At 42.2% G+C, this 25,485-nt stretch overlaps 1 protein-coding gene across 7 annotated transcripts in view; it reads right to left on the reverse strand.

The window, feature by feature from the left end:
* Positions 1-25,485, reverse strand: part of LOC141072599 (sphingomyelin phosphodiesterase 3-like) — an 844,331-nt gene that overhangs the window by 568,736 nt on the left and 250,110 nt on the right. For 3 of the 7 annotated variants that reach the window (XM_073559887.1, XM_073559890.1, XM_073559888.1), the window contains 2 exons: positions 8,046-8,067; positions 5,621-5,660 (listed from right to left, as the gene is read on the reverse strand). The exons of 2 other annotated variants lie outside the window; for them this stretch is intronic. The gene's annotated coding sequence lies outside the window, so the exon portion shown is untranslated. The remainder of the gene's footprint in view (positions 1-5,620; positions 5,661-8,045; positions 8,068-25,485) is intronic. 2 more of the 7 variants (XM_073559891.1, XM_073559889.1) reach the window with 1 other exon arrangement.

Here is a 25,485-nt window from a genome sequence, read left to right on the forward strand (position 1 = left end):
TGGTGTGGGTGTCCAGAAATTTGCACTGTAATATATTCAGGAAACTATCCTGTATTGTTTGTGACAGGCATGAATGTCCACAACTGGGTGCTGTGATTCTCCAAATGGTCTGTCCTGCCAAGGGAGGCAAGTGTGTCACAGGGAGAGTGAATGCGCTGTTCAGGAGAAGCACTGAGGGTGCAGAGGAATAGCGCTTGGTCTGTGGCTGGACGCATGTGCTGCTGGTATGAAAGAGAACGGACGCATTCGCTGTGCATAGACCTGTATGACTAATGCATGGTAACAAAATGCTACCATGCATTAGCGCATACGTTAGCTTTGGTGGTTAAAAAGATGTCAAAAATGACATCAGCGTTAGCCCATCCGTTTAACGGATTCGTTAAACAGATGCCCCAAACACAATGTGAACCTAGTCTAACTGCTGACCGGTAAGTCTAACATCAGTAGTGTGCAAAGATTTTGAGGGCATTATAAGAGGTGACCTGCAAAGATATATTACAGAGAATGGTGTAATATATGACAACCAGCATGGATTCATTAAATATAGGTCGTGTTTAACCAATATGTTAGGTTTCTATGAGGAGGTAAGTGCAAATCTACAGTTAGGTCCATATATATTTGGACAGAGACAACATTTTTCTAATTTTGGTTCTAGACATTACCACAATTAATTTTAAACAAAATAATTCAGATGAAGTTGAAGTTCAGACTTTCAGCTTTCATTTGAGGGAATCCACATTAAAATTGGAGGAAGGGTTTAGGAGTTTCAGCTCCTTAACATGTGCCACCCTGTTTTTAAAGGGACCAAAAGTAATTGGACAATTGACTCCAAGGCTATTTCATGGACAGGTGTGGGCAATCCCTTCGTTACGTCATTCTCAATTAAGCAGATAAAAGGCCTGGAGTTGATTTGAGGTGTGGTGCTTGCATTTGGAAGGTTTTGCTGTGAAGGAAACACGTGGTCAAAGGAGCTCTCCATGCGGGTGAAACAAGCCATCCTTAAGCTGCAAGAAAACAGAAAAAACTCATCCGAGAAATTGCTACATTAGGAGTGGCAAAATCTACAGTTTGGTACATCCTGAGAAAGAAAGAAAGCACTGGTGAACTCATCAATGCAAAAAGACCTGGGTGCCCACGGAAGACAACAGTGGTGTATGATCGCAGAATAATCTCCATGGTGAAGAGAAACCCCTTCACCACAGCAAACTAATCACACACACACACACACACATTGATTTTTATATATAGAGATTAGTGACAAAATGTACAGCTGGTGGAGAAAGTTGAACTTGATGGACCTAGGACTTTTTCAACCTTTTTAACTATGTAACAGTTCCTGCGCAGATTAGACTGATGTGTGCATTAAGAGTATTTTTAACTTGTTGTGGATGACGTCAATGAAAAAACGCTTTTCTACAGGTCTTGTGTGGAGTATCAGATACACATTAAGCCTTCCCTTCAGTCTCACAGAGTGGGCTATGATAGTTTGTCCATGATATTTCAGCTCTTATAATCCATTATGGAGTGAAAGGTCCGCAGATATAGGGCCATGGGTGTTGGGAGGGGGCTGCCAACCCAACATGTCACTTTGCCTTTCATTGAGTTTTTAGATACTTGGTTTTGCCAGCAAAATAATTATATGTCTTGATCAAAGAAGGCCTAGATGTTACTCTGGGTGTAACACACTACAATAGAATTTCAGCAACAAGTAAGAGACATTTTGGTGTCTTGCAGCTGTCCAGTAAGAAATCATATAGAAAACATGCCTTGCACTGATGGATGCCCTAATCTTCACATTGATATTTATAAGAAACTATTGCTTAGCTACAGAACTATTTTCAGACAGATGCTGTATGTCCATGATAGAACACACCTCGGTTCCTCGGCTATGCATCAGTGCTTGGTATCACAATCCAGAGACTTGTCATATGAAAAGCTTTATATTTCTGAGCGAAAGCAAAACACTAAATTATGAAGCAGGAGAAAGTTCAGCAGTTCAGCATTTTGTCTGCAGAACTCCTCACAATATGTGACTTTGGCTCTACACAGCATTGACGAGTCCTCAGTGTGCCATTACCTAATGGGTTCTGTCCCCCTGTGACCAAGCAGTGCTCTGTTTTTCATTAGGAAGAAAAGCAAATGAATAAGTTGCGAAGGTAATTAACTTAATAATGCATGTGGAGAAGGAGGGAAGCAGCCTCTCTGGGATCAGAGCTCTTCTGCACCGTACTCACTTATTTGGGGCTTGGGTTTATTTACATATTTGTTTCGCTGAACAAGGAGTTAATATATTAAGCCTGTAATCTTACTGCCTGACTGATTGCTGCTTCATTTAAAGCCCATATAATCTTTTTTATTAAGGTACAGATGCATCTCAAAACATTAGAATATCATCAAAAAGTTAATTTATTTCAATTCTTCAATAAAAAAGTGACACTCACATAATATACTGTATGGAGTCATTACAGAGTGATCTATTTCAAGTGTTTATTTCTGTTAATGTTGATGATTACGGCTTATAGCCAATGAAAACCGAAAAGTCATTATCTCCGTAAATTAGAATACTTTATAACACCAGCTTGAAAAATTATTTTAAAATTCAAAATGTTGGCCTACAGAAATGTATGTTCAGTAAATGCACTCAATACTTGGTCGGGGCTCCTTTTGCATCAATTACTGTATCAATGCAGTGTGGCATGGAGGCGATCAGCCTGTGGCACTGCTGAGGTGTTATGGAAGCCCAGCATGCTTTGATAACAGCCTTCAGCTCATCTGCATTGTTGGGTCTGGTGTCTTTCATCTTCCTCTTGACTTAGATAGATAGATTCTCTTTGGGGTTAAGGTCAGACGAGTTTGCTGGCCAATCAAGCACAGTAATACTGTTGTTTTTAAATCAGGTATTGGTACTTTTGGCAGTGTGGACAGGTACCAAGTCCTGCTGGAGAATGCCATTTCCATCTCCAAAAAGCTTATCGGCAGAGGAAGCATGAAGTGCTCTAAAATTTCCTGGTAGATGGCTGGACTGACTTTGGTCTTGATAAAACACAGTGGACCTACACCAGCAGATGACATGGCTCCTCAAACCAACACTGATTGTGGAAACTTCACACTAGACCTCAAGCAGCTTGGATTGTCTGTGTCTCCACTCTTCCTCCAGACTCTGTGACCTTGATTTCCAAGGTCTAGTGTGAAGTTTCCACAATCAGTGTTGGTTTGGGGAGCCATGTCATCTGCTGGTATAGATCCACTGTGTTTTGTCAAGACCAAAGTCAGTCCAGTCGTCTACAAGGACATTTTAGAGTACTTCATGCTTCCCTCTGCTGACAAGTTTTTGGAGATGAAAATTTAATTCTCCAGCAGGATTTGGCATCTGTCCACATTGCCAAAAGTACCAATACCTGGTTTACAAACAACTGTATCACTGGGCGTGATTGGCCAGCAAACTCGCCTGACCTTAACCCCATAGAGAATCTATGGGGTATTGTCAAGAGGAAGATGAGAGACACCAGACCCAACAATGCAGACGAGCTGAAGGCTGCTATCAAAGCAACCTGGGCTTCAATAACACCTCAGCAGTGCCACAGGCTGATCACTTCCATGCCACACAGCATTGATGCAGTAATTGATGGATTGAGTGCATTTACTGAACATACATTTCGGTAGGCCAACATGTCGGATTTTAAAATAATTTTTTTCAAGCTGGTGTTATAAAGTATTCTAATTTACTGAGATAATGACTTTTGGGCTTTTATTGGCTATAAGCCATAATCATCAACATTAACAGAAATAAACACTTGAAATAGAGTCAAGACAAACAGAGTGATCTATCTAATATATGAGTTTCACTTTTTGTATTGAAGAACTGAAATAAATTAACTTTTTGATGATATTCTAATTTTGTGAGATGCACCTGTGTATACTCTGTTGAAGGGGATAAAACACAATTGAGTCAAAAATCTACATGGAGGCCCAATCAATTGGGCTCATCATACACAAAAGTTGTAATGCACACTGTAAAAAATAATTGCCGTGTGTGCTTAATCCTTTACCTAAAGATTATTAATGAGATGGCTGTTTCAACAATATAGCTGCTTCCTAAAATTCATAAGAATTCCTGTACTCCTCTTGAAACCTCTCATATCATGTAGGGGCAGCCTAAGAAAAAACATTAGCAGATATATTGATGCACATGATACATCAGAAATTGAACGGGCTACATATTGAAGAGCATTTGATAACATGTGATCTGGATCATTAAATTGCTGTATGTGAACATCAAACATACGGATGGTATACAAGCGGCATCCTTTTTGCTCCAAATGTGCAATATAAAAATGGGTTGGCTGAGTTTGCTTGATTTCCTACTGACACATTTTTTATTTGGTTTCACTGGGACTTTCTACATCCACCTCTAGGGGATTGCAATGGGGATGGCTTGCGTGCCCTCATATATAAATCTCCTTCAGTGACATCTTTTCCATGTCAATTGTCACCTTTTTGAGGAACTTTTCCATTCATTTGTTAATTTTCTGTAGTGCTGGCTCTTAATGTTTAACTTTAACCAAATTATATAAAAAATGATATAGTGAGATCTCAACCAATTTGCAAACCAAAAGATATAATAAAATGTCCTGAACCCATTAACAGTTTAGGAACGGAAGGATCCCTTCTTATCATTAACACCAGCACATCAACTTTGGGCAAGACAGATAATATGATAGCAACTAAGCAACTGTTAATACAAAAAATAGACTTTTCTAAATCCAAGTTAGGAATAGCTTATTGGACACACACAGTACCAAACCTTCAGATGGGTGATGGCTTTCAGTCTCTGTTAATACCAGCTAAATACCTGCCATCTGTCTTATATTGGGATATTATATCATTGCCTGACTACTATACACTGGGTCTTATTTGAAATTCTTTCACAAGAAATGGAACATAAAAGAAAACCAGAAAATAAACTATTATTTTACATTTCTGCAGCTACACGGAAATCAATACTACAATGCCGTATAATGACCTCCGCACCCACCAGTAGACCATTCCTTGAGAAAGCTACTGTACATTCATTTTCTGTATGGACTGGATTGAATTCATAAAAGAGAAAAAAAAGGAGCAATTCTTTGGTATATGATAAAATTTTATACAACTGCTGCTAAGCTATATTAAAAGCAAAGGGTAACAATGCTTTGGTTAAACAAGCTGATATCTTGAACAAACAATAAGTGGTTCTACTTTGTTTTAGTCTTTAATATATAAAACATATCATACATTGAAATATTTCTTCCTAACTGAAGAGAGTCCTAGTGTTCACAACCACATTCCCATCCTCCTTTATTTTTCCCTCCCCACTATATATAGTCATGGTGTTGGTACCCTTGAAATTGTTCCAGAAAATGAAATATTTTCCCAGAAAATTTTTGCCATTACATATTTTCTTAAAGACATGTTTGTTTCCTTTGTGTGTATTAGAACACAAAAAACAGAAATAGAGGAAATTTGACATATGTAAGTTTACACAAAAGCCCCAAATTCTGCCAAACAAAATTGTTGGCACATTTCCAAAATTGTGGGTAAAGAACTTTGCTTTAAGCATCTGATGTTCATTCAGACTCACCTGAGGCAAGTAACAGATGTGGGAAATATGAAAATTACACCTGAAACAAGAAAAAAAGGGTGATAAGTTGACTCCATCTTTGATTTGTGTGTCAGTGTGTGCCACACTAAGTATGGAAAACAGAAAGAGAAGAGAACTGTCTGAGGACTTGAGAACCAAAGTTGTTGAACAATATCAAGAATCTCAAGGTTTACAAGTCACTTTACAAAGGTTTTGATGTTACTTTTTCCATGATGCTCAATATAATCAAAAAGTTCACAACCCATGACAAAATAGCTAATCTCTCTGGATGTGGACAGAAAATAAAAGAATTACGAAAGATTGCAACGCAAGATATTCCAGATGGTGGATAAGCAGCCCCAATCAAGTTCCAAAGTAATTCTAACTGCCCTGCAGGCTCAGGGTCAGTGCAAGCCATCCATCGACACTTTGAATTAAATGAGAAGCTATGGCCGGAGACCCAGGAGAACCCCACTTCTGACACAGAGAAATAAAAAAGCTAGAATGCTGTTTGCCAAAATGTTCGGGAGTAAGCCAAAATCATTCTGGGAAAGTGTCTTGTGCACAGATGAGACCCAGATAGAGCTTTTTTGTACAGCACATGATTCTACTGTTTACCAAAAATAGAATGCATCCTACAAAGAAAAGAACACAGTACCTATAGTCAAATATGGTGGAGGTTCAAAGATGTTTTGGGGTTATTTTGCTGCCTCTGGCACTGGGTGCCTTAACTGTGTGGAAGACATCCTGAAATCAGAAGATTACTAAAGAATTTTGGGTGGTAATGTAGTGCCCAGTGTCAGAAAGCTGAGTCTGCATCCTAGGTCATGGATCTTCCAGCAGGACAATGACCCCAAACATACTTCCCTCAAACAAAACTCTGCTGCTAACTATAGACTTGTATCTAATCTTCCCTTCATCTCTAAAGTCCTGGGACACTTGGTCCACTCATGTCTAACCCACTATCTTTCAGATAACTCTCTTCTTGTCCCTCTACAATCCGGTTTCCCGCTCTTTACACTCTACTGAAACTGCGCTCACTAAAGTTTCTAGTGATGTACTAATAGCTAAATCTAACGGTCACTACTCCATGCAGATTTTCCTGGCTCTCTCTGCAGCATTGGGCTCTGTGGGTCACCAGCTCCTCCTCACTATGCTATGCTCTATTGGCCTCAAGGACACTGTTCACTCCTGGTTCTGCTCCTACCTCTCTGACCACTCCTTTACTGTATATTTCACTGGCTCCTCTTCCTTTCCTTTTCTGTTTACTGTCGGCATTTCTCAAGGATCACTCCTAGGTCCCCTTCTCATCGCCTTCCTTACAGCCCCTATTTGACAATCAATCAGTAGATTTGAGTTTCAGTACCATCTGTATGTTGATGACACCCAATTATACACATCATCTCCTGTCATCATTACTACATTACTACAAAACACCAGTGATTGTGTTACCCCCTGTCTCTAACATCAGGTCTTTCCTCTATCTGAAACAGAACCTTTCAAAAACTGAACTCCTGTTTCCTCCCTCCATGAACATGCCTATGCCCGATATTAGCATTTCTTTGTGTGGTTCTACCCTTACTCCCCAGCAACATGCCCAACATGCCTGCTGTCTTGGGGACATACTTGATTCAAATCTTTCATTCACTCCCTACATCTGATCACTCGCTCGCTCATGTCATTTACTCCTGAAAAACATTTCTAGAATTCAACCTTTTCTTACTTTCATCTCAAAAACTCTTTGCTCTTATTCATTCTCGTTTGGACTATAACAACTCTCTACTAATTGGTCTCCCTCTTACTAAACTCTCCCCTCTCCAATCCGTCCTGAATGCAGCAGCCAGGATTATATTCTTCACCAACCGCTTTACTGATACCTCTACCCTGTATCTGTTGGTGCACTGGTTACCCATCTGCTTGAGAGTTCATTATAAACTTATCACTCTTCCCTACAAAGGACTCCACTCTTCAGCACCATTCTACATCTCCTCCCTCATCTCAGTCCACCACCCTACATATGTTCTCCATTCTGCTAATGACCTAAGATTAACATCCTTAATAATCTGAACCTCCCACTCGCTTCTCCAAGACTTCTCGGATGCTGTGTCAATTCTTTAGAATGCATTTTGATTAATCCCCAATACCCACAAGTTTACGCGTTCCCTAAAAATGCGTTTCTTTAAATTGGCCTATCGTCTCAACATACTTATCTTACTATCCCTGTTTTGTCCATACAAAATTTTCTTCAAAGCCAGGACCCTCGTATCCTCTGTTTTCACACTATCCATGTAATTAATAGCCCTCTATGTCCATACTTTTACACATATTGGTTGGTTACCCATACATGCAGCATTATTACATTGATTGACTATACAATACAAGCAATTGTTACCATCCACATTCTCCTTTTTTGGCTGTGTCTTACCGTAATTCTATGCAGTATCTTTCTGTAAAAAAAAACAAACATACAGGTCACATATGGAACAGTGTGGTATCTCCGTCAGACGCCTGATCTATCTGTGGACTACAAATTGTGGCATTTCAGGCCTACATTCTACTGTATTTGCTGTCTGTTACCCTAGGTTTATACACTATTTTGGGGTAAAAAATAAATAAATACAGGCCACATATTGAACAGTGTGGTATCTCCGTCAGACGCCTTATCTGTGGGCTACAAATTGTGGCATTTCAGGCCTACATTCTCCTTTTTTGGCTGTGTCTTACCGTAATTCTATACAGTATTTTTCTGTAAAAAACAATAATACAGGCCACATTGAACAGTGTGATATCTCCGGCAAATGCCTCTTCTATCTGTGCGCTACAAATTGTGGCATTTAGGCCCACATTCACCCTTTTTTGCTGTGTCTTACCCTAGTTCTATACACTGTTTTACTCTAAAAAATATAAATACAGGCCACATATTTTACAGTGTGATATGTCCGTGACACGCCTCATGTATCTGTGGGCTACAAATTGTGGCATTTGAGGCTTCCATTCACCTTTTTTTTGCTGTGTCTTACGCTAGTTCAAAACACTATTTTGCTGTAAAAAATAAAAATACAGGCCACATATTTTACAGTGTGATATCTCTGTGACATGCCACATCTATCTGTGGGCTACAAATTGTGGCATTTCAGGCCTGCATTTAACTTTTATTGCTGTGTGTTACACTATTTCTATACACTATTTTACTGTAAAAATATAAATACAAACAACAAATTTGAAAGTGTGGTACTTCCGTGACACGCCTCATGTATCTGTGGGCTACAAATTGTGGCATTTGAAGGCTCCATTGAACTGTTTTTGCTGTGTGTTACCCTAGTTCTAAACACTATTTTGCTATAAAAAAAAATATAGGTCACATATTGAACAATTTAGTATCTCTGTAAAAATACTTCTGTTTCAAATTGTTATGGATGCTTAATGACTGTGCCTTGAATGCATTAACTACTACTACCATCATCTTCTGCCTAGAGGCAGTTACTGCACAGATAGGAATTCTGAAGAGCAGAGGGTGAATGTTTGGGCAGTGTTGTACTTTGTCTCTGGATTATGAAGGTGAAATCTTCTAGATTAAATCTTGACTGGAAGAGTCAAAGCACATGGAAGATCACGGGGCCAGGACTCGCAACTACCGTAGCCTGGTGTTCCTGTGACAGATTCTGACAATCCATCACCTACTAATACTGAACTTGTTGGATAAGAACATCAAAAAGGAGCCCCTGCACTTTTTAGAACAGAAGCTAGAGAGTTTGACATTTCGGCTGGATTTCAAGTTGTGTCAATTGGAGAGCGAGGTGGTCGTAGATGTGACTTCTATGATATGGGTGTTTGCACTAGACAATCCATCTCATATGTTATTGAATCAAAATCTGGTTTTGCTCATAACTCTATTCAGCAGTGCACAAACTATGTTAAATTGATAACTAGACCCCAGTGGGTCTTGTCAGAGTGCCATGTTGACTACAGTCCACAGATGTAATGTAGATCCCTAATCTCACCTCTACTTTACCAGCATGATGAATTAATAGGAAAAGCACGTGGTTTTGATGGCGCTGTCCTTTTCTTGCCAAAAGAAACTAAATAAGATCAATGAGGTGGTTAGCCACACACGCAATGTAGAAATAGTAAAGATTACAATTACTTTCACCAATGACTATGTTAATATTCAAGAAAAAAGAAGTGTGTACAAAAAATGGCCACGATCATCATGAAAAAATTTCAAATATTAGAAACAATACATTTTATTAAAGCATGATTACACAGGATCACACATACAAGGTACAGACCACATGTTAAAAGCAATTAAAAAACCATTGAAGGTATAAAACATAACACCTGAAGGACCGGTTAGGTACCTTGCAGCTATCTCCACTGTGTGCACCAGACGTATCAAAAATAACGCAACATTGAACAAATGACAATCAGTCAACAGTCTAAGTGAAGTAAATTACCCCAAAAACAGACAAAATATTCAAGTCCAGTGGCTAAAGCTGCGCTGAGAGAACCTCAATAGAGCAAATGCAAAAGACCCTAAACAATGGGGTCAGTTTAGCTATAGGTTTAAATATAAGGACTATAGCATATGGTAAAAGCCATTTAGGGGTAAAAGAAGAAGGCAGCATAAAGCATATAGGTGGATGCGGAGATACAAATATTCAGTCACAGTATGTTGTGTGGAGAGAGGAATCCCATGCGTATCGTCACTAAGCATGGCTTCCTCAGGGAAAAGAGTGGGTTATCTATCAAGTACCAGGTTTATATAACCCCAAAATATCAATTACCTGTAAGTCAGGTATCAAAATAGAGGAAGGGGAGGACTTTCAAGGAGATCAACCAGTGTGCAGGCATTATGGAGTCACATATAGGAAGTACATGGTATAAGACCATGGTCACAGAAAAAAAGTCAAGCACAGGACCTGTTAGTCACATGTCAACACCCGTGCAATGGCAGGGTGATAAGCCAGAGAGCCTATGAATCATAGGCTTGGATCTGCGTGTTTGAAAGAATATAGATGAACAGGACCTTCCGGTCACATGTTCGCACATGTGTTAAAAAAAAAAAAGAAGTCAGAGGATAAAGCCCTTAAAGGACATAAAGAAACCAGCAAGCCATATGGCCAAGTGGATACAGGCCACATATCGTGAAGTCCACCAATGCACTAGGTGGACTTGAGCTCGCCACCACAAGGGTTTTTTTTCTTCCGTTTTTTTCCTTCCCTTCTTTTACCAAGTTGCATATAACCAATGAAAGTAATAATTAATAATTATTTAAACATTCACTAATGCATGTGCGTATAATGCATGGCAAAGGCAGGGCAAAATGGTAAAACCCTAAAGTATGGCAAAATTATGGCAAAAGTAATGAAGTATGACATAAATGTGTTTTGTATGACAGTGACAGAAAAAAAGACATAAAAATACTGGAACTGATGGAGCAGAGTATCAAGAAGATCAAACAAATCCAAGGGCCAAACAAGCGGTCATAGTCATAAAGAAGGGTCCAGTTATAAATTAATGTTTCAGTTCGTATTCAATACAAAAGTGTAAACGACTTTATTATATTTAAATTGTTTGGTTTTTTTTTAAATAGCAAAGTATAAAAAGTAAGTCCAAGATTTGATCAAAGTAAAGATGGTGCACACAGAAAAACACATGTCCAAAGAGACACAGTAAGGTACAATTAACAAAATATATGCGAGAGAAAAAAAAACAAACAAAAAAATTAATATAGATGTCCTAGTGGATGGCTTACACAGTAAAATATCAGTATTTGCAGATGATACAAAACTATGTAAGGTAGTTAACACAAAGGAGGACAGTTTGCAACTACAGACATATTTGAGTAAATTGGAGAATTGGGCTGAAAAATGGCAAATGAGGTTTAACACAGATAAGTGTAAGGTTATGCACATGGGAAGGAGAAACAGATGCTATAATGACTTACTAAATGGGAAACTGCTGGGGAAATCAGACATGGAAAAAGACTTAGGCATCTTAGTCAATAAGAATCTAATTTGGAGTGCCCAGTGTCAGGCAGCTGCCACCAAAGCAAATAGGGTCATGGGATGCATTAGAAGAGGTCTGGGGACACGAGATGAAAACACAATTCTCCCTCTGTACAAATCAATCGTTAGACCGCACTTGGAGTATTGTGTGCAATTTTGGACGCCGGTGCTCAAGAAAGACATTACTGAACTTGAAAGGGTTCAAAGGCGGGCTACTAAAATGATAAATGGAGTTGGTTCACTACAATACCCAGAAAGTTTATCAAAATTAGGTCTATTTACTCTCGAAAAGAGAAGACTTAGGGGAGACCTAATATATATGTACAAGTATATCAGAGGGCAATACAGAGATCTCTCCAATGAACTGTTTGTACCAAGGACTGTGACAAGAACAAGGGGGCATTCTCTTCGTCTGGAGGAAAGACAATTTCTGCACCAGCATAGAAGAGGGTTCTTCACGGTAAGAGCAGTGAGGCTCTGGAATTCTCTTCCTGAGGAAGTGGTGATGGCCAACTCACTGAATGAATTTAAGAAAGGAATGGATGCTTTTCTCATGAGTAACAGTATAGAAAGTTACGAATAACATAATATTATAGGTAGATGGTTGACCCAGCTTAGGGGAAGGAATTTTTTTCCCTATGGAGAAAATTGGCTTCTACTCTGTGGGTTTTTTGCCTTCCCCAGGATCAACAATGCAGAACGGCTGCACTAAAAATAGGCTGAACTAGATGGACATAAGGTCTTCCTTCAGCATTCAAAACTATGTTACTATGTCCTCTGGAAAGGGTAAGTATCCACGTCCAATGTCCGGGGCCTGATTTGGTACTGACAAGCCAAGGAAGGATGATGCAGTCACAAAGAAGACATGAATGGAAGTAGATGTCTTCAAGAGTGGGTAAGTATCCACGACTTAGATCCAGAATTCAGTTTAGCATCAGCGGGCCGAAAAAGGCAAGAATCGCAAGAAGTTGATTCTATGAAAAAAGGTATGTGAAATATTAATGATCATGTCTTATAAAAACCTGTGAAAAGAAGCTCCTCATTAAGGCCCCTGGGTACTAAACTATTAAGGTCGTGGATCTGTTTGGATTCCTGCCTAAGAAGTTCATCTGTGGTGTTGCCACCTCTAATGGATGTCCGGACAAAGTCGACAACCATGACTTGTAATTCGCTACATGTGGCATTATGGAAGTCTAAAAAGTGAGATGCTACCGAAGTGATGGGCTTACCAAGCGCATTATCCTTCCTGGCACAAGCAATATTGCAGGTATGCTGTTGGACTAGTTCTTGACTAGTCTGGCCCACATATACATTTGGGCAACCACAAATACCGTAAGAAGATAGAAAATATTCCTTGTTCGGCAATTGGAATAGAACGTTATCTGAATGAATTGGAGCAGAAAGAGATGGAATAGATACTGTGTTGTTGGAAACCACATAAAGGCAAATAGTACAATTGCTACCAGGATATGTGCCTACTAACCTGATGCCTCTCCCCAAGGAAACTGTAGGTCTTTTAAAGTGACTTGTGCAGAGTATATCCCTCAAATTTCTCGCTCTTTTGGCAACAAGTTTTGGAGATTTGTTGATAAAGGGAGTCACCCTAGGTTCACTGAGGAGAAAAATATAATTCCTTTCTAAGATCCTCTATATGTCATTCCAATGGTTGTTAAAGGGAGTGATAACATTAATCGTGTCTGAATGCTGATGAAGGCGTGGTCTCAAAAGATCTTTCCGATCCACCTGTGTGGAAGCCTCAAAGGCCCATGCTATTAACTTGTGAGGGCAGCCTCTGGCCTTGAAACGAGATGTCAAATCCTTCGCTTCCCTGCAAAAATCCTCAAGATCGCTGCAATTCCAACATACTCGAAAAACTGTCCTTTTGGAATACCAAAATGAACATGTCTGGGATGAAAGCTAACATACTATAATAAGCTGTTAGTTGAGGTAGTCTTTATAAACAGAGTGGTACTAATTTCACCCAGTTGGTTACGAATTTTCAAGTCAAGGAATTCCACTTCAGTCGACGACATACTGTAAGTAAGGAGAATATTCCAAGGGCTATGATTTAAGTCTGCGATAAATTGATGACATTCTTCAGCAGAACCTGACCAAAAATAACAGAATATCGTTGATGAAACAAAACTATCTGATCACATGTTTACTGAAAATGGGTGTTTAGCATATATAAGCATCCTCCCACCAACCCAAAAAGAGGTTGGCATAGGAGGGAGTGCACTTGGCACCCATTGCGTTGCCAGAGATTTGTTTATAATAGGTGCGGTCAAAGACAAAGTAGCTATTATTTAGTACAAGTTGCAGCAAATCAAGTAGGAAAGAATCATGGAGTCAGTCACCTGAACTGTTGCAGTCCAGAAAAAAAGATACCGCCCATACCAATGAGTTACCACACACTTCACCAACTTGCTTTCACTTTTCCAACATTATATTCCGAAGCCTTGAAGAATATGATGAATATATTATGAACCAAATGGGTATGAATAATTATCACCCAAATGATGTTACAGAAGTCAGAACATACACAACCTGTGTGGCAATGATTTACTCCCGAAATTTTGAAGTATGAGACTAGTATCATCTTGTGGATTGATGTGAGCCACAAAGTCCTTCAAAGTGAAACTGTTCTGGATGTAACATACAATTTGCTCTAGAAAATTAGAACATGCCTTCTATGATGCTTACATTAAAGAACTGATTGGACAGATAAAAACAGACTCAGGAAGATCGGGCAGCGGGTACCTGTGCTGAGCTGGATCCGAACTGTCAAGGCTGCGTCCTCTGGGGAAGGAATAGTGGAACAGACAGGCCCCATTACCCAGGAAAGGGGACGTGTTTAGACATAGAACCTGGCCAGAAGATGAGGGAAAAAACATGCAAAGCCGTCAGCATGTGAGCAGCAAGGGGGGCAGTGTACTACGCACCTGAAGAGCCAGCGCTGCGACGGATTTCAGCAGACAGTCCCGGTGACTTAGAGGCAGGGGGGTGAGCCTAAGAGAAAGAGGGCATGACAGCAGAGTTTTTTTGGTGGGGACAAGCAGCGCATAGGAGGCTGAGCAGCGTGCTCCGTTCATAGAGGACTGGCGCCATGAAAAACTGTTCCTGTCGGCTCCCGCCGCTAAAAGCGGTACTACCAGAGAGCAAGGCACCATGTGCCCAGTGACCACCAGAGAGCGAGGCGCCGTGCACTCTGTGACCATGAGTACAGCGAACGTGCGCAGTAGAGAGAGCCAGTTCGTGCCACATGTCCAGCTTGGATAACCAATAATTATAAGGCACAGAGGAATCATGAATCATAGAATCATAGATTCTATGAATGATTCCTCTGTGCCTTATAATGGAGGATGTTGGTACTGTCAGCAAGGTACCCCCTCAGCAAATTCCCAAACTTTGCACTCCTTATCAGAGTACCCGCGCCTCAGGGCCAGGGCAATGGGAGGGTCTGAGAAAACTCTCCCATAACTTTGCCAATGTTCCACTGCCTCTGCTGGATTGGAGTTGTGTCTCTCACACCTGTACTTTGGTTGTCCAACGAACTGTGACCTCTGCAGCCAGCATATTGAGATGGGAATTTTTTTAATAATACCGCAAGAAGGGCCCTCTCATACTGCAACATTTTAGTACACCTGTCTGACTCTGGAACAAGAGATATCAAGTTCTCCTATTAGCGTGGGTCTAGAAGTGTCACCAATCAGTGTTGCCGGTCAGCCAAAATTTGGAGAACGCAAGGGTCACGGAAAAGACAGTGTAATATAAACTCAACCAATGCGTGCCAGACTAACCTCTGCACAATCATTGAAAATACATCATTGTAAATACACCCTTGCACTTTGTATCTCCCCCACCTCATTGTAAATTGTAAGCTCTCATGAGCAGGGTCGTTTTCTTTTGCTTTAATTATTGCATTATTGTTAACGTTCTTACTTAGGACTGTTGTGTTAGAAAATGTTAAACTGTAAACATGTTGGTGCTATATAAATAACGATTAATAGTATTATTAGAAAACAGAGAAGCTGGTGACTCTAATTATGACATCATCACTGCTCACCATCTTGGTGGATTCCTCAAAGTTTGAGAGAATGATACATATGTCTGACATCCATGTCCACTCCTGAGATCTTATGTGTAAAGTCTGAACTGAAAAGCGACAGCCTTGTTGATGCTGGTAGTCAACAACTGCCCTCTTCTGCTCACAAATCCTTTCCAACATCTGCAGTGTAGAGTTCCAATACGTTCAGTCGGTGAGTCGTAAGCTGCAAACGCTGCTGAAGCATGGCAAGTGCGGCTGAAACTGTAGCTGACTTTTTAAAATGGGCACGCAGGGTGGCGTACTTTCACAAGCAGATCCAGCAGCTCCGGGTTGCTTATGAGAAACCATTGAACAATGAGCTTAGGCACATGGGCCAGGCATGGTACGTGTGTGAGCTTGCCTCGCCTCAGAGCCGACACCAGATTCCGGCCATTGTCAGACACGACCTACCTGGCTGTAGGTTCAGCGGTGTCAGCCACAGATCTGCCTGCTTTTTCAGAGCTGTCCACAACTCTTCAGCATTGTGCAGTTTGTCACCTAAGCATATTAACTTCAGAACAGCCTGTTGTCGCTTGGCTGAGACAGTGCTGCAGTGCTTCCAGCTTGTGACTGATGTGTTCATTTCAGAGATGGAGGCTGAAGAGGAGGAGGTGCAGGAGCTGTAGACTGGGGGCAAGCGTGATTGATGTATAGCCCGCAATCCTCGGTGTCGGGAGGACGTGTTCCATCACAATGTCTGACAGGTTCCCGGCTTCCATTATGTTAAACCAGTGTGCCGTCAGCGAGATGTACCATCCCTGCCCACAAGCACTTATTCACGTGTTCGTGGTTAGGTGGACTTTCCCAGTAAAAGCATGGTTGATGGCCCAGGTAATGTAGTGGGACACGTGCTTGTGTAATGCCGTGACGGCACACCGAGAGAAATAGTGGCGGCTGGTGACAGAGTACTTTGGGATGGACCCCAAAATCAGGTTGCAGAAAGCTTCCGTCGGCACGATCCTAAAAGGCAACATTTCGAGTGGAAGCAGACGAGAAATGTGTGAATTCAGTAATGTGGTCTTTGGGGCGTTGACTAAATATTTCCGCTTGATTTCCAAGGACTGGGGGTATTGACATCTGAACTCTGCGCTGGGACAAGGACGTGGATGTGCTTGTTGATGGTGCTATTTCAGTTTGTGTACAACGACAGATGCAGGGCAGGAGGCATCTTTGCATGCACCATGGATAGGGGATATGCTTGCACGCACAACAGTGGAAGAAACAGTGCTGGTATCACTCGCAGACACTGTTCCTGGAGCCTGGTGTTCGGCCCACAAAGTCAGGTGCTTTGCTGCCATGTGCCTGATCATGCTGGTGTTGGACAGGCTGGTATTTTCGCTACCCCTGCTGATGCTGGCATGGTTGGTGGTGCAAATGGCCTGTTTGAGGTTATCACCAGACTCGGGATGACCTAACAGCTGTACTGGCAACTTCTGTCGTGTTGTTGGTACGGGAACGTTCAGTGTCTTCCTCTCCCACACCACCTCCTCACCTCGCCTGCAGGGCTTCGGTGTTCCTTAAGGCTCAGTTTTAGGACCCCTACTCTTCTCCATCTACACCTTCGGCCTGGGACAGCTCATAGAATTCCACAGTTTGCAATATCATCTCTACGCCTATGACACGCAGATTTACCTATCTAGACCTGACATTACCTCCTGACTGACCAAAATCAAACAATGTCTGACTGCTTTTTCATCCTTCTTTACTGCTCGCTTTCTAAAAGTGAACATGGACAAAACAGAATTCATCATCTTTCAACCATCTCACTGTAACCCTTCACCAGAACTATCCATCAATGTTACTGGCTGATCACTTTCCCCATTCCCGCCTGATTGTTGCCTCGAGGCGATCCTCGACTCTGCCCTCTCTTTCAAGTCACATATCCAGGCCCTTGCCTCCTCCTGCCGACTCCAAATCAAACACATTTCCTGGATCCTTACATTCCTTGACCAAGAAACTGCAAAAAAGATTTTGCAACCCCTCATCATCTCCGGTCTCAACTATTGCAACTTTGTAATCTCTGGCCTCCCCTCTAGTATTGTTGCACCACTCCAATCTATCCTAAACTATGCTGACCGACTAATCCACCTGTTTCCCCGTTATTCCCCAGCCTCTCCTCTCTAAACCCTAAAACTATAACATACAAAGCCATCCACAACTTGTCTCCTCCTTAAATCTGTGACATGGTCTCCCTGGACTTACCTACATGCAACCTTCGATCCTCTCAACATCTTCTTCTCTACTCCCCTCTTATCTCTTCTTCCCCAACCACATACAAGACTTCTGCTGTGCTTCACCCATACTCTGTAATCCTCTACCCCAACAAATCAGACTACCGCCTACCACGGACACATTCAAAACGAACCTGAAGAACAACCTCTTCTGACAAGCCTACAACCTGCAGTGATGCTCAGTCTATTGAACCGCATGACCAGCTCTACCCTCTCCTAGTGTATCCACACCTATCCCCTGTAGACTGTGAGCCCTCGCGGGAAGGGTCCTCCCTCCTTATGTACTTGCGTGTGCCTTGTATTGCTCATGTTTAGTGTACTTGTCTATGTATGCCCCTTTTTCACATGTAAAGTGTCATGGAATAAATGGCGCTAGAAAAATGACTAACAATAATATTATCATCCACCACCTCGTCTTCCACTTCTGCACTCTGGTCCTCCTCCTGACTTTCTGGCAATTCTGTCTCATCATCGTCCACCTCTTGTGACACATTTCCACCGTCGCCTTCGTGTGACAGTGGCTGCTCAAACATTTGGACAACACTACATGGGATATCATCTTGCCCCGTGCGAGAGGCCAAAATCTATAAATGGTAAAGTGAACAGCTCTTGAAAGTGTCCAAGTGTGGGATCAGTTGTCTACAGGCTATCAGCATGGTGGGAGGAAAGAGGATCAGGGTGAGGAATATGCGGTCTCGACTCACGGCTACTCAGGTTTGACCATGTGGAAGACAGGGTGCTGGTGGTGGTGGCAAAGTGACTGGTGGTGGCAAAGTGTCTGGAAGCATTATCCGCTATCCAAACAACAACCTTTTGACACTGCTGTGGGTTCAATAGGTGGTGTGCTGATGCGTTCCTCTAGTAATTGGGACAGGAAGGTCGAGAGAGATGTGTTTGGTGTGGCCCAATTTCAGCTTGCCCACAGCCTCAGCATGCACCATCGACATCACGTCCACTTCCCCGTCCCTTGCCACACGCCTTTCCCCTTTTAAATGTACTACATTATTTTCCATGTTCACACCAAATGGCTGAATTTGGAGCCAGCTTATATGTTATACGTGTGTGGGAAACCCACAGTTTAAAATATCTGGCCTGTAGGTAAAAAATTTTTTCATCAAACTGGTGTCAATAACTTAAGTAAGAGAAAGGAAAAACAGTTCAATGGAGGACTCAAATGCCACAATTTGTAGCCCACAGATAGATGAGGTGTCTGATGGAGACATGCCACTCTCAAATATCTTGCCTGTATTTTTTTTTTTTGGGGGGGGGGAGAAAGATTATGTGAATAAGTAGGCTAACCCAAAACCAAAAGAATAAAAAGCGATGGAGGCCTGATACCTTATGCATATTAAAACTGAACTGGGTCACATGATCAAGCCTGGGAAGAGAAGTTTATCCCTTTTTGTGCTGCCTGTCAGCAGGTCTCACAATCTATTTAAAATGCCCAGTCCACATAAAAATGGTGAGCATTTATATGAAAACATACAATATACATGGTATCCCATAGAAATGGCTTCTTCGTAGGATAAGACACATCCTCCACATCTCTTCAGACACCACCACCAGAATACCAGGGTGAATGTGTTCCGTGATGCAACAGCCACGTTATTGTTTGCAAAGGGATAATTGTGGTCTCAGCACAGTTCACCTATCGTTTCTTGTGTCTCTCCCCCTCCCAATGAGGAGTACAAATAAATATAAATTACTAAAAAGTTATAGGGTTGTACAGGAAGAGCAAATAGATAGTCGATATTCTGATGCCAGACTCCTTCAAACATCAACTACCTGCTAGTGTTCATCACCAGCGTTAAACAAAAACCAAAAAGAAAAATATATATATTTTTTAAAGGCGTCTCTGGGCCCATATGTGAATTGTGAATCTCTGTTATTACAGTCTCCTAGTTGTGTTGGTGTCATCAGACCTTAATCTTAAATGCAGGTGGTTGGATGATTGCTGATGACCCTGAGGATTTAAAGAGTGCTTTTAACATAGTATCAGGATCAACTTCAGCTGGAGGATTTTAAGCAACACTGGAGGAGGAGGAGTTTGTGTTTCTTTGACAGTAACCTTCCTTCTTTGATGGGTTGTCACTTAATCTTAGAAGCATGGGCTGGTCGGATGTTAATATCACACTACTGTCATGGTCACGTGTGTCAGGACGCAGATGATGCCGCAAGGCGAACCCATAACACACGTGACCCTGGATACACCGCCTCCAGTGGGGCGCATTTAAATAATAAAAACGTGCAGGTGGATACGCCGCCTCCACCTGGTGAATTTAGGTATTACACGTTATACATACAATATCTGGAAACACCGCCTCCAGTAAGGCGCATTTAAATAATAAAGGGGGGAACCTCGGTAACTTTAACAATGGTGGGCCCTGCAATAGGGAAAAGGGAATTGGAGACCTCCTGAGCTCCCCTGAGCCAGTGCCTGCACTCCTAACGTTCCCTATGCCGGTTTCGCACCGGGCGCCGCACGCGTACCTCAACGCCCTAGCTCGCCCTGACCCTAAACCCTCACTAGGGAATAGGTCGGTGCGGAACCTAATCCCACCACTGCACTAATAACACACATGAGGAAAGAGACAATACAGGGGAAACACCACTTAGCTTTGCTCTGTTGCGTGCGCTACTAGCAACAGAGCCCTCCACCTGAGTGCATCTTCTCCTCCACCCGGATCCATCACCATAACAGGATCCTTCACCTTAGTGCAACCTTGGAGCAGAGTCCAACACCAGTTGCAGCTGCTTAGAACCAGAGTCCCAAGGATGAGTTCAGCTGCTGACACGAAGTCGAGCATGCTTGAGTCCAGCTCAGCGGCCAAGTCCCACATGGTGAGTGCCACTCTCCATAGTTGCCACTCCACCAGCCCATGCAGACACTTCCCGCTGACACCATCACTGCGACTCCACCACGCCATGCCAGCCCTTCGTCCAGACACCATAGCTGAAACACATCCCCCCTGGCTAAGCTGCGCAGGACTCCTCACCAGCTCCATCCTTCATCCAGGCTCTCCAAAAACTGAGTGAACACAAACTCACAATATCACAGGCAGTGATTGCACACCTCTAGCACACCTTTATAGGGTGTAACACCTGATACATGATTAAGTGCACAAAACCTAAAGTGCAATATCAAAACCACCACCGGGGACAGTCAAGACACCTTGGAACTTTCCAAAGTAAAAAAAATTCACCCAGTGATTTAAAACTGTCAGATCACTTCAGATCATGACAACTACCATTCAAAGGAAGATTGCATTTCATTGTCCATCTAGGTATCTGTTGTATTTTTTGTAGGCACCAACTGCATCTTTCTTTCTTACAAACACAACCTCTGCAACTCCGGAACTCAACATGCAGGTGCGCTTCAAGTCACCGCATACATAGAAAAGCTCCACAATATCTTCCCCTGTGACTCTGGGATGCAAATTATTAATGGTCATTTTTGTGCCTTCTAAAGAGCTAAAGACAGACTCTTTATGAGTGGGCCCTACTGATGAACTGGCCTCCATTGTGACAAGAGTCCATGACACGTTGGTTAGAGCCGTTGTGTGCAATAAAGATGGCGACTGGCGAAGTGTTGTGCTGAGTAGACATGGGAGCTGTGTATGCATCATTCTGTACCACTTTAGTAAGAGGTAAAGTTTACCCAAGAGAAAATGAATTTCCAGACATTCACTGCCATTTTGAACATTGTTTGCAGCTGTGATCTTGATCTTCTTGGTGAGGTTGTGGTAAACTTCCAAGCCGTCATCAATACCATCATCGTCCATATCTTGTAAAGAGGAAATCAGTTGTTTCCCAAGGTTCATGGTTAACTACATTTATTGACATTCCTTTAGCAATGTTCGTTACACTGGAACAAATAGTTTTCGGCTATGACATTTGGATATTAGTGGTAATATGTATGGGTGAAGATGAAGAACCTTGTGCAATGGGTGTGTTGATAGTTACAACCGATGTACTCCTCTTTAAACTTAGTTTTTCACAAGCATCCATCAATTTCTTTGGTTTTCCTCCAACACTGATCTGCTAGAATTCAGCATCTCACGACCGTGTTGCACTTTGCCCTTTATACGGACACGTGCTTCTTTGGCAACATATTTCTTACGGGCATCTTTTATGCAGAGCTTCAGACGCGCATCTATTACATCAATCTTCTGATGGGAATGAAACGCATTCTGGTAATTGGTGGTGGCTAAACGACTAATCATTGTAGGCTGTATCCTAGATCTCATACCTCCCATAGCCACCGCTGTTATTAATTTTGTCTGTTCCCATTCCTACAATCTCCATGCCCCTTTTCCTGATCACTTCATCCAACGACTCGTCCGCCATATATTTGCTAAAAACCTGAACCTTCCCAGCAGCAACTGTGAGAAATCACGTTACTGTTTTCCTGGGTGTATATGATGCACATAAAAAAAAAGTTTACATACTATGTTGATGTGTACCCCCCAGGGGGAAATGTTTGTGTATGGGCATTCCAAGTATAGGAGACTCGCTCCTTTGTAATGGGACATTTTTTTATGGGGCCAGCCTCCACGTTTCTTCCACGGGGGATTGGGGTGCGTGCAAATTTGGGCCAGGTCTTTCATTCACTTCATGGGCAAACTTTATGGTAGTAAAAAAATAATAATAATGGGAACTTTTGTTTCATGTGGCCATTTAGTAAGTGCGTTCAAAGGCTTATTGGGGTGCATGTAACTTTGGTGCAGTGCAGGCCTTGCATTCAATGCATGGGCTAACAGTATGGCAGAACCAAATAAATAATGTGAACTTGGTTTTCCTGTGGCCATCAAGTACGTGGGTTCAAAGGCTAATTGGGGTGCATGTGATTTTGTGGCAGGGCAGGCCTTGCATTCATTGCATAGACTAACAGTATGGCAGTACCAAAATAATAATGTGAAGTGGGTTTTCCTGTGGCCACCCAGTACGTGGGTTCAAATTATTACCCTGGAAAAGATGTCCCTTAATATATTTCCCTGTAAAATCCATTTTGGTTTCTTTTTTGTATGTTTTAATGTGAGCCTGTAAAAGTGACGTAAGACTCTGACAATATTGGTCACAGCAGTGACCTAGGAGTCAGAAATGCTTCCAGTGACTTTCCCCATGATGTTCCCATGTCATTTGTGCACTGTTCCCATAGATTTCAGACATTTTGATACCCTAGAAAGACCTCCGGGGGGGGGGGTCTTGGCAAAAAAGCTTGGGTTTCAGATAGACTTACATTGGGCTTGTTGCTCGGGTCGACTACCCGAGTAGTCTAATTTGCTCGACCCGAGCAACGAGCACCCGAGCATTTTAGTGCTCGCTCATCACTGTATTTGAGACCTGCATTATGGGTCTGGCTGAATATTAAAGATGACTATGTTGTTACTTCCCCTGATATCTCTATTTAGAGATTACTTTCTGCTATTTTGCGTATATAAAATGTTATGTGTTTTGTTTCTATTTTGCCTTCTTCCACTTCTCCTCCAGTGATCTCATATCAGCTCCTACAGATAGAAGTGTGTATTATGAGTCAGTGATTTGAGATCATATATACAGCATCAGTTTAGAGTGCTGGTGTTCCTGATTGATTGTTGTATTCGATATACCTCTGGTGGGCTTGATTTTTTTTATACAAAAGGAATCTGTTTTCCAGGCCACTAAACAAGATCATTGGAGACTACACCAAGTATAATAAATCTCGTCAGGAAGGAAGTGAAGGGAGGTAATAGTGACACAAGGTATTAACTGCCTTTCTTAGAGGAATTCTTTTTTATCACTAGAAGTGAATTGTATTGTTAGATATTTTCCACACATAACCAGGGGGTATATTTGATGCTACCTGTGCTGCACTTTATTAGGGGTATACTAGGGTCCCAAGGGAAAGCTGCCGACGAGTGGGGGCGCCATACCACAGAAATTAGGGTGCCAATCGCCACAGTCAGGCAGGATATCCATTAGGGAACTCTGTTATGAATGAGTCACCGAGGAGGAAAAACAAAAACAAGCTAAGCCACAGAAAATCAGAGAGGTTGGTAACTAAGTGGATTGCAGACCCCTGATCCTATCCATACAACTAGCAGTAGCCATGGAGCGTACCTACGATGATCCTAGATGCCTCACCACAGCCGGAGAACTAAATAAGCCTAAAGCAAGAAAAGGGGAAATCTAAACTGCCCCAGAGCAGACCCCAAAGCAAAAGACAGCCCCCAAACATGTATTGTCAGTGAGACAAGATGAAAACACAAACACAGATAGAAAAATAGGCTGAGCAAACGATGGGGCCCACACTAACTAGAAAGGACAGGAAAGGAAAGATGCTGTCTGCAATCATGCACAAAACCCTGCCAAAAAATGTCCAACACTTTCTGATAACAAAAGCCCTGAAGTCGCTAGACGTCAATTCCCTATATCAGCACTCTGGTATATTCTGAAGACAGAGCAAAATGAGACCAATCTGATCTGGGACAAAAAGCAAACTGGCATAAACAGAGACATAACAATGGAAATTCAGCACAGCCCCAGCAGGGGCTGGCTGACCACAAAAACTGAGTAAACCAGACCAAATCTCATGTGAAAAAATAGCAGAGCACACTTAGCTTGAGAAGGCAGGAACAGAACTGGAAACCAGAACTTCAGGGCAGGAAAAATCACCAGCACAAAATTAGGGAGTCGGCTGTCTTAAATCCAGTCAGAGACTCCTGATGTCCACTCACAGTCTTCCTCCTCAGGTGGCAGGTCTCTGCATTTAGATCAGCTTCATTACCTACTGTCACCACTAGAGGGAGCCCGGATGGAGAACTCACGACTCCTCTGTCAACACAGCCAGCTCCAGCACCCTCACCAGAAGCCAGAGGAAAACCAAAAAATGAGTTCACAACAGTACCCCCCTTGAGGAGGGGTCACCGAACCCTCATCCACGCCACCAGGCCGATCAGGATGGGCCCGGTGAAAAACGGAGCAATGAACTTCAGACATCACTCTCTTTCTCCACTGGTCAGGAACATACAATTTTCCCATAGGACAGCGCTCAGGTTTGTCCTCCTGAAATTCTTCCAGGGCACGTCTCAAATCGGGCGAGATGGCAGAAAGAACTACCCCCTCACCTAGGATGGTAGCAGGTTTGGTCACAATAGGAGAATCAGCAAAGAAACTGCTAGAAAGGGCGTCTGCCTTAACATTCTTAGTGCTCGGCAGAAAGGAGACCACAAAATCAAAATCCGTGAAAAACAAGGCCCACCTAGCCTGTCTAGGATTCAAGCGTTTGGCCGACTCCAGGTAAATCAAATTCTTGTGGTCAGTGAGGACCACAACTTGATGTCTATCTTCCTCCAATCAATGTCTCCACTCCTCAAATGCCCACTTCATGGCCAACAATTCCCGATTCCCCACATCATAGTTGCGTTCAGATGGGGAGAACTTTTGGGAAAAGAAGGCACAGGGATTCATTTTAGAAGTCACCGGATCTTCTTGTAACAAAACAGCTCCTGCACCAATCTCCGAAGCATCTACCTCTACCTGAAATGGAAGTGAGACATC

The sequence above is a fragment of the Dendrobates tinctorius genome, unplaced genomic scaffold, assembly GCF_039654945.1.
Source record: "Dendrobates tinctorius isolate UK_male_01 unplaced genomic scaffold, ASM3965494v1 ptg000278l, whole genome shotgun sequence".
Classification (NCBI taxonomy): domain Eukaryota; kingdom Metazoa; phylum Chordata; class Amphibia; order Anura; family Dendrobatidae; genus Dendrobates; species Dendrobates tinctorius.